The sequence below is a fragment of the Microtus ochrogaster genome, chromosome 6 (assembly GCF_000317375.1).
Source record: "Microtus ochrogaster isolate Prairie Vole_2 chromosome 6, MicOch1.0, whole genome shotgun sequence".
Taxonomy (NCBI): Eukaryota; Metazoa; Chordata; class Mammalia; order Rodentia; family Cricetidae; genus Microtus; species Microtus ochrogaster.
In genome coordinates this window covers 15412556-15424704 of record NC_022013.1, presented here as the reverse complement: position 1 = coordinate 15424704, position 12149 = coordinate 15412556, and the positions used below count along the sequence as shown (strand labels likewise).

General features: G+C 40.5%; 1 protein-coding gene and 1 non-coding gene across 2 annotated transcripts in view; both read right to left on the bottom strand.

Annotated features, from left to right (window-relative positions):
• Nucleotides 1-12149, bottom strand: part of Cntnap5 (contactin associated protein like 5) — a 964727-nt gene that overhangs the window by 645336 nt on the left and 307242 nt on the right. The gene's annotated exons all lie outside the window — the stretch shown is intronic.
• On the bottom strand, nucleotides 5349-5463 carry LOC113456236. Its single transcript, XR_003377087.1, has one exon. It is a non-coding gene; the product is annotated as a U5 spliceosomal RNA (small nuclear RNA).

The following is a 12149-nucleotide window of genomic DNA, read 5'->3' as shown; positions in this document are numbered from 1 at the left end:
CTCATTTGTATTAAGACCCTCTCTATACTTTCAGGCTAGGTATTGATTTGAGTCCATGGAATTCTTACCTTGAGCATCCCTGTCCTCTTAGAATCAAGTCAAGACCCTTGGAGACAGTCGGAGGTGATTTGTGAGATCACTGTCTTTGCAAAACTCTGCCTTTCATTGGACCTTCAGTCGTCAGTTGCACCTCTGGTCAGGAGTTCATACCCACCACTGCATATGGATGAATTCCTTTCTCTGTGCTGTGACATACAGGAGCCATGAATGCATAAGCAAGAAAACAAGTATACCAAAGGTTTGTGACCCTGTAGCTAATGCCATATTCATGCCGCCAGAGTCTTCTTTACAGACCAGAGTTGCACAGGAGATTTCAATTACACAGAAAGGTCATTGCAAAATAATTGCTGGCCTACAATGTTTGTCAATATGAGATTTTTACCAAGCCTCTCAAACAAGGTCAGACCTGCTCCACTCCATGGCCACTGACACATATACATACAGAAGTATAGGGGTTACTGTGCTTGTTCCTAACTATGCCTTAGTAAAGCTCTCAAGGTGTACATCTTACCTTTTTATACTCCAGCCCCTTGTACTCCTGCCTGCCCCCTTTGCTATTTGGCTACAGTGAAACTTCTCAGATCAATCAGAGTGTTTATAAACTAAATGCCAAGCTTGTAAAAGACTAGAATGTACTAACTAGTGAGTGTTTTGACTCCCGACACATGCAAGGACAAATACAGTTACTACCTGTGTAATATGAACTGAGATTTAAGAAATTTTGTTTGTCAAGTGCCAAATGAGAAAGATTTACTGTCTTTCTACATGTATTATGAAAAATAAATTAACTAAAAAAGTACTGATGAAGTTGATGTTGGAGCTAGAGAGATGGTTCAGTGGTTAAGAGGACTTGCTGATCTTGCAGAGAACGCAGGTTTGGCATGGAAACTCATAGGGTCTGTAACTCGATTTCAAGGAAACTTACACCCTTTTATGGTCTTTGTATGGAACAAGAATCCATTTATGCATATACGTGCATGCATGAAAACAATAACACAAAAGTTAAAATAAATATTTTTTAAACTCTGCAAATATTAAAATTTATTTATAGAACTTCACATCTAGGAAATTGTAACAGAAGTATGCCAATGTCCTGTTTTGTGTTTATCTTTAATATATCAAACCTCTAGATCAGAATTACTTTTGCCTGCCTAAAATTTCACCATTTGCATAAAACAATAGGACAGTAAAATCCTGTATCAAGAAGCAGAACAAAAAGTGTCCCGAAAACATTGAAACATTTTTACTAAATTGGTAACTGATTGGATCTGATTACCCAATGCTAGCATCTAGAAAGCATTTCTACCAAATCCTAATCATACTGGGAAACAAACAAAAATAAAAAGACAAAAATTAAAAATAAACTCTCAGTAGCCACTGGAATAGAGTTGCCTTCTTACAAATGAGGAGACAGGTTAGCCAGTGAAGTGCTTGTTGTACGATGAGATGAGGCTGGATCTCTGTCACCCATGTGAAAAGTCAGATATACTGTGACCATAGTGAGGAGAGTCAGGGAGATCCCTGAATCATGTGTGCCAGTCAGGCTAGCCAATGGGTAAGCCCAAGGTTCATCTAATGCTGACTCAAAATAATAAGCTAGAGAACAATCCAAGAAGACATTTCTTTGTTGTGAGAGGCCGCTAGTTTGTTCCTGACTGCTCAGCCATGAAATAACCACACAGAAACTGTATTAATTAAATCATTGCTTGGCCTATTAGCTCTAACTTCTTATCGACTAGCTCTTATATTTCAATTAAACCCATATCTAGTAATAAGTGTATTGCTATGTGGCTTACCAGGTGAAGTTTTGGCATTTGTGTCCGAAGGGGACACATGACTTCTCACTAACTCCTCTTTTCTTTTTTCCAGCATTCATTTTAGTTTTCCCCACCTAGCTCTGTTCTATTCTGTCAGGCCAAGCCAGTTTCTTTATTAACCAATGGTATTCACAGCATACAGAGGGGAATCCCATATTATTTCTTGTGCTCCATAATCATTTGCACACATGTATGAACCCATACACACATGTATGAATACACATACAAATACACAGACATGCAAAGTTAATTTTTTGTTCAAATTTTTCTAGAATGAACACATGCCATTCTATAAACTGAATATTTCCCAAAACTCCAACAGGAAACCAACCTTTCTTGCATCATTTTGCAAGGTAATAAACATACAAGATAAAAGTTCTTGTTCTTTCCTTCATCACTAGCTCCAATACTGACTTTCCCCTTCAACTTCGTGGCAGGAATCAGAACTGAAATAAAGCATCATCAGGATCAAAAGAAGCAAAAAACCAGTGACAGAGGAGAAGGAACCTTCCACCCCCATACACCCACAAGACAGATTAGTGAGAGAACTTGGTCCTCAAATACCAGAGAAGGAGAGCTCAGTGCATGTAAATGTCCTGAGGGAATGATCAGGTGTCTCAAGGCCCACAGCATTTTAGCCTTGGACTTTCCCTATCTCTCTAGCCCTACTTGCCTTCTTATTTGTAAATAAGCTGTTTCCGTATGTTTTTCATGTAACCCTTTGCTCTGGGACCTGGCAAGTACAGCAGGTACCCTGGGAAGTCCATTACACATCTCTTCTACTCAGTTGCATGGTAAGCCAGCTCCTGCAGCCTTTTCTCCGAAGAGCAGATAAGAATGAATGTAGAAGATATGAGAGTTCCAGAGAGACTGTTCTCTTAGTCCTGGCACAACCTACTCCCTTCAGGGAAGAGTCCATTTTCCCTTAAGCCAAAACAGTGATTTGTTTCAGAGTTTATCTCAGTATACATCATGGAACATTCCTGAATACTGAAGAGACTTAATGTGTCATCAGACACATTTCGTCTGTGCATAAGTGCATAATGTGACCAGCCACCATATCTTCCCTGTCATGGCATGCTATATCTCCAGGAACTTCAAAGCAAACCTTTATTTCCTGAAGCGATTTGAATAAGAATGGGCCCCAGAGGCTTCCACATTTGAATGCTTAGTCACCAGGGAGTGGAAGTGTTCAATAGAATCAGGATTAGGTGGTATAGGCTTGTAGAAATAGGTGTGTGGCTGGAGCGCTTCCAATCTCTCTCTCTCTCTCTCTCTCTCTCTCTCTCTCTCTCTCTCTCTCTCTCTCTCTCTGTAGTTTGTGATGTAAAGTCCTTAGCTACGACTACATCATTACATATCCACATCCAGCCATGCTCCCTGCTATGATGACCACCGACCAAACTCTGAAACTGTAAGTAAGACCCAATTAAATGCCTTTTTTTTACATGAGTTGCCATGGTCATGGTGTCAGTTCACAGCAGTAGAGCACTGCTAAGACACTCCCTGACTGCCGACTAAGACACTCCCTTAAGTTGCTTCTTGTCAGGGATTTTTGTTTCAGCAACCGAGAATGTAGTTAACACAATGTCTGTGATTTAGAGCAAGTCTCCCCTTGTACAGAAATATCCTTTTCTGTCCTCCATGGGCACTAGAACTCAAGTGTACACACTGCACAGACAGACACACATAATTAAAAATTAACATTAAAACAACAAAAAACTAGAGCAGGATCTAGAGACATAGTTCTATCAAGTGCTTGCCTAGCATGCATGAAGACTTGGGTTCATCACCAACACCATATAAACTGGTGTGGTGGTGTATAGCTATAGCCCTGTACTTTGGAGGTAGAGGCTCAAAGATGTGGAGTTCAAAACTGACCTCAGCTATGTAGTATGAAGCATACCTGGGCTACATGAGACTCAGTATCTAAAATAAACTAATGCCTTACAATATCTGCTATTAAACACGTAGGAAAAGAGGGGGTACACATCCATCCATACTGTGTGGAGAATGTGTGGCTGTTTTCTGTCTCAGATTGAACACCTATCAATACTCAAACCCATGAACTGTATATTTCCACACAGTGGTGTAGAAATTTCAGTGCAAGACACAGACATGAAAGTGAAGCGGCAAGGGATGTGGCAGGGCTGTCAGGGTCTTCTATAGTTCTGTGTCTAGAGGAAAACAAGCCAGCATTGATATTCATAAGGAAGGAGTAGCGAGAACTTTGATTAACATTTCTGCATATGGAAGATTGTGTAACTATTTAAAGAACAGATTGCTATACTGCTTAGAAGGAAATAGCAAAAGGGAGGTATTGGCTCTAGATGGATGAAACAATAAATATCCAAAATTCCTATTCCAACTTTTGCTTTATTGCTGTTGATCAGTGAAATTATATGAGCACTTCCCTAAGACTCTATCTTTGAACTTCTGTGCCAGTGTGTGCTTAACTTGAGACTGAATTTGGCTGTTTTCCTCATGGGGATATATGACAATACCTGTAGATATTAGTGATTACTACAACTTGGGAGAAGGGTATTAGCATGGTAGACTTTAGGAATTCAGAATCAAAGAAAAGGTTATCTGGTTCATTGCTCCAGAGTACTGAGTTAGTTGAACATTTGTGAACTCAAGTATAAATATGATCTAAGTGAAATTTTGAAATTATGTATGTACAATGATAAAAGAAAAATAGGCATACAGTCTTTTAAGAGGACACCCGTAACATATACATACATACTCGCATTTACCTCACTAATAAACACAGTATTAATGAAATAAATAACATTCGTCTGAGCAAGCATTTTATATAGACTAAAATAAGCTGAAACATTAGATTACATACCTATTTTTGAACAGTTTGTCTGAATTTTTCAGTTTATTTTGTTATTGTTGTTGTTAATTTCTTTTGCGGGGGGGGGTCAATTTTTTGTTTGTTTTCCGTTTAGCACAATCTTTTTTGAGACAATAGGATGTCATGGCACCTAACCCAGGGTAGCTTCAAACAGTTTATGGAGCTTGAGATGACTTTGTACTTTTGATCCTCCTGCCTTTTCCTCCGGAGTGCTGGCATTACAATTGTGAGCCACTATGTCTATACAGTGCTGAATAGTGATCTTCATGCTAGACAAATACTATACCAACTGAGCTATATCCTCAGCCCTTTATTTTCTTCATGGAATGGAATGGTGCGGAGAAAGGAAAGAGCTTTTCGTACTTTGCACTGGAAATTGAGAAACTCTTCATTCTCTTATTGTGTAGAAAACTAGCTGTTTGTACACATTTTCTCATTTGTCATCTCAATGCACTGAAAATTCCTCAATCAAAGACTAGTTATCTGATTTGAGCTTACTAATAAATAAGTATGTTTATTAACAAGGAAAAGTATTAAAAATTAGGGAATTAGTAACTGAGTAAGTTTACATTAGGTATCTTGTCTTTCATTCAACAAATTCAAGTTGGTTATGCAGTGTGCCATGTTACTAGTGACAAAGAGGAAAATGAACATTATACCATCTCTCTTTGGAAATCTTTAGCAAAATGCAAAACATTTATACAATCTGAAGAGAAAGCAGCTCTATATATTCATTTAGCTGTTGTAGAATACTAGTTGAAGATGTGTTACATTTGTATAAGCTGTGGACTATTTGTTCAATGATGCATTAAAGATGTGGTCCATTTTTTTATGTTGCATTTGTTTAGCTCTGTGAAGCTATGTTACTTTGTCTGCCCCAAACAACTGATTAGTTTAATAAAGAGCTGAACAACAAATAGCTAGGAAGAAAAGGTATAGGTGGGGCTGACAAGCAGAGAAGATAAATAGGACAAAAAGAGAGGGAGGAGCAAGAAAAAAAGGAGAGGGGGATGCTGGAGGCCAGTCTCACAGTTGGACATAAAATAGGAAGGAAAGAAAAGATATACAGAAATATAGAAAGATAAAAGCCCAGAAATCAAAGGTAGTTCGGATAATTTAAGTTAAAGAAAAAAAAAAGCTGGCTAGAAATAAGCCAAGCTAAGGCTGGCTATTTATAAGTATAAGTAAATCTCTGTGTCATTCTTTGATAGCTGAGTGTTGGGCTCCCAATCAGAAAATAGTTTTAAAAAGAGAAAGAAAGAAAGAAAGAAAGAAAGAAAGAAAGAAAGAAAGAAAGGAAGGAAGGAAGGAAGAAAGAAGGCACATATAACATATCCATCCTCTCATGAAGTAGGTGGTACATAGTTAAGAAGGTAGGAGAGACATTCTGTATAGAACATGTGAAAACTGTTTTAGGAACTTGTGTGTGGTCATGAAGATGTGTGAGAGGAAGAAGGGATTGTTTATGACTTGGTAGCACCAAGAATCACACAGGAGACAAACCTCCATGCATGTCTATAAAGAATCATCCAGAGGACATTAACTGAGATTGGAAGGCTCACCTTGACTGTGGGCAGCACCAATCCATGAGCTGGGTTCCTGGAGTGCAAAAAGGAAAAAGGGAACTGGTGTAGGAGGTCCTTCTATATTTGTGTTGCTTTCATTGGTTAATAAAGAAACTGCTTTGGGCCTGGTGATAGGTCAGAACTTAGGTAGGTGGGGAGACAGAACTGAATTCTGGAAAGAAGAAAGCAGAGGGAGAGCTGCAATGGAGCTGCCAGGTCAGACATGCTGAATGTTTCTCAGTAAGCCATGACCTCATGGTGACATATAGATTATTAGAAATGGGTTGAATCAAGATGTGAGCGTTAGCCAATAAGAGGCTAGAGATAATGGGCCAGGCAGTAATTTAATTCATACAATATCTGTGTGGTTATTTCAGGTATAAACTAACCAGGTGGGACGGAACAAAGGGGCCCACCATCCTGCTTCTTGCTTATGGATACACTGTGATAGTTATTGCAAGCTCCTGCTGCCATGACTTCCACCATGATGGACTGCACCTTCCAACTGTGAGCTAAAATAAACCCTCCCTTTAAAAATGTTCATCTCTGGTATTTCTTCACAGCAGAGAGGAAAGCAGCTGAGACAAGAGGGAAAATGCCTGCTCTTTCCAGGGAAAGGGGCATTGGCTTGTCCAAGGGAAGATGAGTAACATCAAATGTCTTCGAGTCCTGAAATTACAGAGGTAGAACTGGAATAACACAAGGAAGGTTGAATTGGTCAGATGTGCAAGTCAGAGGAGAAGAATTTGCAATGCTTGCTGGTGTCAGCCACATAATCAGAGACTCTAGGGGATAAGGCTTAAGACACAAACTAGCCATGTATCCTGAGACTCTCAGGGCACAAGGTAAAATGGCTGGGATGCTGACCCATGTTTATAAGAAAATGGTTCTTAAACTCAGACAGGATCATAGACGTAACAGTAAAACAAGAGGCTACTCTCCAAACTCTTCACTTCATGAACAGCTTCAGCAATTAGCTTGTAGGATTTTTCACGTTCTTTGCTCATACTGAAACGAGTCGTGGAGCAGAGAGTAGCACTATCTTAATATTTCCTGGTCTGTGGTTGGCATTTGCTCTGTGAGACAGATCTTGCCCTAATTTGAGGGATCTCTGACCCCTTACGCCACCTTTGAGCTTGAATAGAAGTGTGTTTAAAGTTTTTCCCACTTTCACATTGCTTAAAGTTAAATGTTCTTGATGCTTAGAACACAATGCCTCCAATTAGAGTTTCTTGGTGTACTAAGTGTTTTGAACAGGGAAGTTACGAAACAGCTCACTCCAGAGCTCTTTTCGACCCCTTTGGATCTTTTGCCACCCTGTCCTCTAACTTTTCTAAAGTGAGGAAAATGAACCACAGGTCTCTTCCTCAAGAGGGTCATAGAAAAGAGAACTTCATTGCCCCAAAGTAAGGCACAGCCTGGAAAGCTTTGTATCCCCGTTTTCACGGGAAAACCGCCACTGCGGAAAGGTCCTGGTACCTCATGTGGGAGGAGGGATCACTAACTGGATCGTTCAGCATGTCTGAAGAGCTCCCTCCTTAGTCTGCTGTTGTTTGTGCAACCATGCCGGCAGGAATGAAGGTATTCTAGAAATATATGGGGACCCTTTGACTAGCAAGTTATGGAGACAATCGACACTAAGAAATTGGGGAAATGAAATGGGTGAAGCCCTGGTACCAGCTGCAGGAGGAGCCAGTGTCCTGAAAAATTTTTTCACAGTTCTGGTAACTTACCAGACTTCCTTTCAGAGAAGACCTGTCCTAACAAAGATGATGGGCAGGACCACATCCCACAGAAGGATCAGGACTTCTTATCTCTGTGTTCCTCTGACGCTCAACTTAAATCCAGACCTTGTGTCACTATCCTACTGTAACTTAGGGGGGATCACTGTACCTCTCTCTCCATCTCCCCAGGGTAGCCATGTTAGATCAGTATTCTTTCTTTGGTTTTTCCATGTAACTTATTCCTTTAATTGGCTTACTGAGGACGGACGGCCAAGCTTGGCTTGCTCAGGTTGCCAGGCTCTGACTACAGGGTTAGATCACGCTATTTCTCATTTCTATGTGCCTGACTGTACTTCACTGAAGCTAAAAGCATCAAAATAAGCTCCTTTCCCAAGGAGTTTTTGAAGTCTTTCATGTCACATAAATCTGTACTAAATAAATAAACAAAACTGTCTCTGGACCACCTGTCTTGATCTTTATGAAGGAGGAGGAAAAGTCTGTCTTTTTCTACCACACTAAATTGGCTCATCTACCTAACAGTAGAGGCCTGTCTGGTTTTTATTTTTCTTCCCCCAGCACTGTCATAGTAGTCATTTCAACCCTATCAATTGCCCCCTCCTGCTACTGAGGACCAGGGACACTTAAGTCCTGTGTCACCAATGATATATTAAAGCAAACAGACCAATTGATTCCATTTGAGTCACATGTGTGTCTTCTAATGTCAACTGCTTTTTTTCTGGGTTGTGAGTTGCCACACTTTGGATCTTGAACTCCCCCAGAAGCTCTCTTTTTATAGATTTTGTCAGTACTTTGGCTCTTTGGGGAGGTGGTAGAATCTTTAAGAGCTTGGGAGTAGCAGACAGTCTTTGGTGTCAGGGTATGTCCATGAAGAGAACACGGAAATTCAGCACTCCCTTCCCCTCTCCTCTTTCATCATGTCAAGAGCTCAATGGTTTTGTTGTTGTTTTTAGGCATCCCCATCATAATGTGTTGCTTCACTACTGGCCCCCAAATAAAGGTGACACATGGGTCATGTATTAAACCCTCTAAAAGTGTGAGTTGAAATAAGCCCATTTTTACTTTTAATGTGTATGGTGTACATGAGTGCATACACTTGTGTGTGTGTGTGTGTGTGTGTGTGTGTGTGTCTGTGTGTGTATACTTAAAAAAGCATGAGGATGCATGTATATGTGAAGGCCAAGGCTGATGTCAGCAACCATCCTCTGACATTCTTCCTCCTGTGCCACATCAGCCTCCAGAATGGAGAATCAGCAGAGAGTTGGACAGACCTCACAGAATACTCGGGAGAGCTGCAAGGCCAGCTGGAGGAGAGTGAGCACTCTATTGAGACGCTGCACAAAGATCAGCGTTTTGCAACGATATTTTGAAGCCCTGAGATCCCTTAGACTCAAAATAAATAAGTACAGTAAAGTAAAAATGTCACCCTGTGAAAGTTGACAGTATTTATAAAAAAAGAAGCAGAGCGGCCCCAGGAGGAGTGTCCTAAGTTGTCTTCCTCCTCAATCCAAAGTAACCCAGAGGCAGCTAGGTGGAGTCCTTTGAAAACTGCAGGGGCAGATGTTTACAGAGCTCACTCTCAAGCCCGAATTATACTTCACTGTAAGAAGGCTTTCCTCTAATGACAGAGGGATATCAGCACTGAAATAGAAATTAAAACCAATCCACAGGTTTGCTTATTCCACCCAAGTTGTTTATGAACACATCCATTGACATCCCAGTAAATTTTCTTTAATATCAAAATGGCTCTGTGAATATGAACACTCTCTGTTCAAGCATAAAGTCTTGGGTTCAAATCCCTAAGTGGAAAGCTGGCATGGTCATGTCTGTGCTTGCCATCCCTGCACTGAGGGGGCAAGAAAAAGAATGGCTCTTCCGAGCTGCTGGCCAAACCAACAGAGACACAATGAGGAGTGGCAGGCTCAACAGAAAATCCAGTCTGCAAAGGTGTGGTAGAGAGTAACAGACAAATACACTCAATGGCCTTCTCTACCCTCCACGTGTGTACTATGAGTCCATGCAGTCACACGTCTGCACAACATACACACCACAGACAGCAGATACTGTGTATGTTGTCACAAATAAAAGTATATATTGTCAAAGTAAAAGAATTTCCCCAAACAATGCCATATGTATTTACTATAAATAGATGGCAACACTTTCTAACAACAGCTGCTTAAACGCTAGATTATACAATAAGAAACGGATGCTTGGATAATTGGATAGATGCCTACATAGGTGGTTTTAAAGCTTTTAATATCGTTGATGGCATTATGGATGAAATTTGTTTCTTAAAATTTATTCAACATTGTGAGTAGTGAACATATATGGATAAAAACAGAAACACATAAATAAGTTAATTTTAAAAATCAAAATGGAAATCCCAGGCTCAGATCAGGATAAGCCTGGCATGATCAAGTCGAGGCCCCCTAAGTATACTATCCACATGAAAATAATTCGCACAGCTTCTGCCTCTGTGTGTCTTCTCAGCTACAACCATGAATCTGCTCAGCTTTGCACCTGCAACCAAAGACAAAATATGAGCCTCTCAGATGGAGGCAGAAACAAGATCCTATAAATCCAGGAAAGATGGCTGCTCTGCCGAGCTTTGGCAAGATGCTTTCCAGCTTGAACTACATGTTTCCTTCCACCTAACACCAGGAAACTGCAGGCTGAAGAGTACAGAAACGATGGATGGGATGCACGGAGATGAAGATGAAGGGGCAAAATACTTTCCCTCCTACTCCAGGTCTTCCCATCTGAATGTTCTGTAAACATAGCATCAGTAGCCTAGTCTCTCTTGTGACTCCAATACTTGGAAAACGGACACCTCAGCTATCTACAAATAAATCACCCACCCACTGTACTCCCGAGACTGCAGTTTCTGAGAAAAGTTGTCATGTCTTCTAAACTCCACCGGCATTGAATAGGAAATGACTGTTGTTTATCCTCAGGGAGAGTCTTGGTGCCATAGACAAGCCATTACCAATTTAAGGCTGTGATAGGTTAATCTTGATTGTCAACTTAACAAAATTTAGGATTCCCAAGGAAACAAACCACCTGGGATATCCATGAAGGGAGTTTCTGGATTGTGTTAATTAAGAAGACCTGAGACTGTGGGCAGAATAGTTCCTTAGGGTGGGGTACCAGAATAATGAAAAGGAAAAAGAAAATGAGTTTAACATCAATGTGCATCTTTCTCTTCATCCTCACTATGGATGTAAAGTGATCATCTGCCTCAAGATCCTGCTATCCATATGCTGGTCCTGCGATGATAGAATGACTGTAACTATATATATATTTATCAGACAAAACTTGCCCTTCCTTCTTGCTTTGGTCACAACAGTGTAAAAAGTAGCTCATACGGAAGGACAGAAGGAAGGGTCTAGAGGTGAAATCTTCCCTGTCCCTCCTACCTCCATTATACCTTCTGTCTGTACCATAGTTTCACTGCACTTTAAATTGCTCTTTGGGAGCTAAGCTTCCTGGAGTGTTTGCAAGAATTTGTAATAAGGCTATAGAGACACAAGGAGAATATTCCAGGCAGTATCACAGGTAAAATTCTTGATAAATAACAAGGCTTTAAAGGTTATGAGAACAGAGTAAAGTCTTTCTTTTACTTTTCTTTAGTAGAACAGACAGAAATAAATGCACCTAGAGGAGAGTGAAGAAAGAGGTAGGGACATAGATGCTGAATCAGGAGTCTCTGGGAAATTATGCCAAGAAAATACAATCTTAAGACTAAGAAGGAGCTTGGCTGGTATAGTGTTGGTACAGCATGGTACAGTGTTCGATTCAGTCTTTAGCTGTGCACAAACCCAGAGTTTGTGGCATACTTCTACCCCAGAATTCAGGAAGTAAAAACAGAGGGATCAAAAATTAAACATAATGAGATCCAGGTCATCCTGGCTTATACGTGACCTCTTAAAAAGAGAAAACAAGAAGGAAAAGGGGGAAAGGAATGGAAAGAAAGGGGAGAGAAGATGGGAAAGAGGGAGAGAAGGAGGGAAAGAATGAAGAAGGGAGGGAGGGAAGGAAGTAGGGAGGGAGGAAGAAGGGAGGATGAGACGGAAAGGAGGAGGGAAGGAGGCAGGGAGAGAGGGGA